The 5,258-nt window shown below is 37.2% G+C and overlaps 1 long non-coding RNA gene across 1 annotated transcript; it reads right to left on the bottom strand.

Moving 5' to 3' along the window:
• Positions 1-1,051: 1,051 nt before the first annotated feature.
• On the bottom strand, positions 1,052-4,784 carry LOC104965844 (uncharacterized). Its single transcript, XR_800588.1, has 2 exons — positions 4,688-4,784; positions 1,052-3,752 (listed from the first exon to the last, which is right to left on the bottom strand). It is a non-coding gene; the product is annotated as an uncharacterized lncRNA (long non-coding RNA).
• Positions 4,785-5,258: the final 474 nt, after the last annotated feature.

Here is a 5,258-nt window from a genome sequence, read left to right on the forward strand (position 1 = left end):
GTTCCCCGGTAACTGTCTGTAATTTCACTATGGTGGGGCAAATAGTTGTTTTATTTCTCACCGTTTCAGGCTTCACCAGGGTTTACCTTCGGTGTGTGGTTATCCGCACTCCATGAAGCAGTACATAGCATCTCTCCCTCTGTGGCTAGCTCCAAAGCCTCCTGTAGAGACTTGGGGTGGGCAAGCAAAGTCTGTGTACGCAGGTCGGCGGAGAACATGTGGAAAAGATCAAGAAAACAGAACAAGTAAAGGATCGAGGTTAATAGTCAAAAAGAGCTGGAGGGCAGACACAATCAGCAGAAGAAGACAGACAGGGAGTAAACACTAAAGGGAACAGCAGAAGAAGATAGACCGGAAGTAAATACTAAAAGGAACAGCAGAAGAAGATAGACCGGAAGTAAACACTAAAGGGAGCAGCAGAAGAATACAGACAGGGAGTAAACACTAACAGGAACAGAAGAAAAAGACAGACAGGAAGTAAACACTAAAGGGAAAACCAGGGGCTTTTCCCATTTCTCTAATTCCCCTCCTCGACTCCTATCCTCCTGTCTTAGTCCCGCCCACAGGAGATGCGAGCGGAGGACTGAGGAGGGGAACCGAGGAGAGAGAAGGGGAAGCAGCAGGCGGTTAGAGAAATGATAACTCCTCTCCTCCGAGCGGTCATTTTAAAGAGACGTCCATTAATGATGACAGGAGGCACAGCAGCCCTCTGTCTGATGGACAGATGTGTTCATGACCACTTATATATTTACTTTGATTCATTAACAGTGTGGTATAATGAGACAATAACTACAGATGCGGACATATATACACACACACACACACACACACACACACACACACACATACATATATATATATATATATATATATATATATATATATATATATATATAGCAGTTCAGGTAAAATGTGTAAAAATAACCAGAGATCCTTGAAACTTGAATGCATTGTAATGTGGGAAGGAGGCCTTGCAGACTACAGATAACAGAAGGGCATCAAATCAACAGAGAAACACATCGGTTGGAAATGAAGACATGAAGACACTGGATGATTGTTTTAATATCTTTATTTTTCAAATATATTGATATTTAATTTGGTGTATTGTATGTCATCAAATTGTGATTCAACAGCTCATACAATTCATTTTCAACGTTTAAACTGTTGTATATATGTTGCATGTATGTTGTGGTTGTTGCTGTTGTTCTTGTTGTTGTTGTAATGCACTTATAGGTGTTATATTTAAATCCATAATAAGAAAAGTCGATATATCAGAAATTAGGGGGTGGATCTATTCATTATTCTTCAGTAGACCATAGTTATATAACAGTACTTCCATTTAGAGATCAAAACACCAATAAACAATCAAAATGTACAATACATTACAAACGAAGGCCTCTGTATTTAACTTTAAATATAATTGAAAGAAGAGACTGCTTATTTTCAGCAATGTTCACATGTAAACATTTAAACACGTGCACTTGAAGCATAGGATCATTTTGTTAAAAAGCGATTCAAGCAGTCTGCAGGCGACAGATTGGCAAAGATTCAGACAAAGTAAGACTCATGGATATTAACAAAGTGCTTGACTTTATAAAAGGATAAAGTATAAAATTGTGTTGTCAGATAGACTAGAACCAGCTCAACAATATCTGCTTTTAGCAACGACCTGTAAACATGGCAGGTAGTGTAAACGCACGTTTAACCATATAGAACATGTTAAAACTAATGCTGAAGTACAGTTACTTTCCTACAAAGGTACTAACAAGTGGTTACTCATTTTAAAAACAGTCAAATATCTGTACACATTTTGATAAGCGAAAAGTTTAAGGTGTACTCTTAAAAATAGAGCACAGTGCTGCGATCAGACACCCGTGGTGAGTAGAGGAAAACAAAACGATATGGTTGATACGGTCAGTCTGTCGGATATTTCTGGGATATATAGCGTGTATTCGTCACTCCGATACACAAACTACCAGTGTTACACTTGAGTCTGAGTGGGCACTGTGCCTCAAGACAATGCATTCATGTAGAGGTGCATCATTAACAGTTATTTGCCAATTTCACATTCTTTTTAAAAATAAATGCTTCACCATTTTGTAAATTTTTTATGTACAGTATATTTATGTAATAACTGAAAAAACATATCTAATAATGTTATGTCTATATGTACAATTATGCATCGTATTGCAGCACAATCTAACACTGCGCGTAGTGAGAAACAAACTAAAAATGTATAATATTGTTAGCCTTTTACTGGTCCTGCTATGTGTACATCACTACTATAATGATTAAATAATACACTTCCCTTAAGTTTAGTCCCTAAAACTTGTATATAACTTTCACATTTTTGCCAACAATGCTTCTGAGGTGCATACATTTGGGATTTGCATCAGTTTTTCTAATGATGATGGAATGAACATGTTTAATTATGTGTAGAATTGAAAGGATATAAAACACATTTACATTGGTTTTATTTAGATTGAATTGCCAATTTATCAGTCAGGTTTTTGTTTGAAACACCTTGCTGTCTTCATCTCTTATTTTATAGGACCAGAGTGTAGGATTTAGTGCCCCTGAAAACCCCTCCCTCCATTTCAAGGCGTGTGGAAGATCCTACTGTGGATTTCAGGTCCAATCAGATTGGTTGGCTAAATTACTTATCCAGCAAAAAGATATGCAACTCTGAAAACATGTCATTTATCAGAGATTTGGAAAAGGACACACTAATGTTAACAGCTTTTTTGTTTGTTTAATAGTCAGTTTAATTAATTTAATCCAATTTCTTTTCAAATATGGCTTCTCAGACTCTTCACAGCACATGATGGTTAGCCAGCTTTAGCAAACACGACATCCTCTTTACCTTCCAATAATTTTTATTTGTGCAATTAATTTCAACACAAAAGATTGAACCTCCATATCCTGACTGTGTTTTAGTGTGGTTGCTATGGGCTACTGTAGAAATATGGGACCCGATCCCAATGATATGATATGATATGATATGATATGTAAGGCTTATTCTATTCAGTTTCAGGAGATGATATACTAATCCCTGGACATTTAAAACCACTGGGTGCTTCTAACATTGTTCCAGTCGGGGTAATGTCACGTTTAAAGGGATTTCAGACTTGTTTTGTTTACTTTATACATTAAATGGTATGGATAAGTAAACATGTTTTAATTGTTTAACTCATATAGGAAGAGTTCCTTCTAATAATAAGTTAACTTAATGAATAATCTAACCCATGGTCCACTCTTTCCAGCACTACAACAGCAACAGAAGTCAAATGATTTCCCACTAACTAGAGTATGAAGAGAAAATCTCCCAAATACCTGATGATGAGCATAACAAGTTTTACTGAGGCAATTCAGCCCAAATGAAACAAATGTGTTTCTAAAAGTTATAGAGTACACAGCTTTGCATGTTCGCTTTGTAAACGTAAAAATACAGAGAGATTAGATACCTCCGTCACAACAGATTACATGTCCTTTCTCCATGTGTGCCACGACAGAGGAGTGAAGCGTGTGCGACTTTCCTTCATCCGTCACACAGCCGCAGGTTAACACCTGGATCTGAAGCACAGCTGGTTTCTCTCCTCTTCAGCACATCATGCAGTAATGTCCGTTCAGCTCAATAACAGTTCAAGATCTAATCCACCCCGTCGAAGCCTTGTGCGTTCTCGATGGCGATGTGAAGTTTCTCCCTCAGCTCCTCAAAAGACTCATAGGGAGGCAGGTCCAGCCGATTGAAGCTTTACGAGGTGAAAGTAAAAACAGTGAGCAAATCAAGAAGAAAATCACTTTCCAAAGAAAACAGAAAGAGTAGGATAACCTCAAGCTGCAATTTGGTCATTCACAATTCTTAAAGGGACAGTTTGGATGTTTTGTATTGCGTGACATTTGGTAGTTCGGTTTAACCACAGCAGAACATTGCTTTGATTCCTTGCCGGTACTTCTGTCCGCTTCTAAAAAGTAGGAGTGTGCTGAACCGTCATAAGGGTTGAGGGAGTGTCCACATACAGATTCACAAAGTGATCTTAAGACGTGTTGCAGCGTAGGCAAACATATTTAAAATCATTGGAGCTCTGATGTGTCCCACTGAGCCTAAAGGACAGTTCTCAAAAAGTAGAGGGAGGCCATGACTGCATCCCGCCACCAGGGGGCTTCAGCACACTCAGTTACATCACATTGTACTGGGTCTTTTTTATTTATTCATTCATTAATAATTACAGAATACTTTAAAAAGAAAAAAGTTTTCGTCTCGCAAAAACTGATTGAAAAGGGATCTTTTGCACACAAGATAAACAATATATTTGATCTGCTCCCAACATCCTAGCCACACAGTGAAATAAAAATAAAAACAATATACCAAATGGTTTTTTGTGTTTAATTTAGGTTTGATTGGTGTTATGCTTCATCTTGATTGTGTGCATAGTCAAATCTTGGTCAAACATTTTATTTTGAAAAGCACTTTACAAATGAAGTTTATTATTATTATGTATTGATGATATTCGCAAATGTTCCTCAGAGTTGAACTGTAATCTCTCGTTACAAACCCCCCTCCTAAACATAACCAACACATCAGTAGCAAGGACAGCAGAAAGCAGTGTGGTTTTTGGGCTAAAACTTCTCCAACCTTTTAAAATGTCAGAAAATAGGAATAAATAAAATGTTAGGAGTTGCTCACCATGTGTGGGCTCGGGGGAGTTTTTCACGTGTTCCCCACTGCTCGATGGTGAACAGCTGCGGTCCGTTCGACCCTGGAAAACAAAACCGTCAAACATCAGACAAACACACGCAGCTTTATCTGGAAATCATTTCCAATAAAAAAAGAAAGAAAAAATAAGTTCAAGCCACCTGTGCATTATAAACAAGTGTCCGCAGTGTCTATTTTATTTTACATTATAAGAGGATACAGGAGAGAATAATCTACACTAAACTGGAAAACTTTGTTTAACAATGATACATTTGGCAGTTTCAATAGCTGTTATTCATTTATTTTCATTTAATCGTTTATTTGAATAAGGACAATGCACATTAATGAACACTTAAGACAAATAATGCTTCAAGTGTAAATATGCCGGATTTTAGCTTTGAGCTAATTTCCATCCGTAGTCCCGTCACATGCAACATATAAGAACATGACATTTATAAACATAGCCAAAAATAAATACATGATATGCAAAAAGAGCAAGAGCAGCATACACAAGTATTTATGACATGGTAATACAATATAGCAGCAGCGACATATAAAGTGC

This window comes from Notothenia coriiceps, unplaced genomic scaffold (genome assembly GCF_000735185.1).
Source record: "Notothenia coriiceps isolate Sejong01 unplaced genomic scaffold, NC01 NC01_scaffold00037246, whole genome shotgun sequence".
Taxonomy (NCBI): domain Eukaryota; kingdom Metazoa; phylum Chordata; class Actinopteri; order Perciformes; family Nototheniidae; genus Notothenia; species Notothenia coriiceps.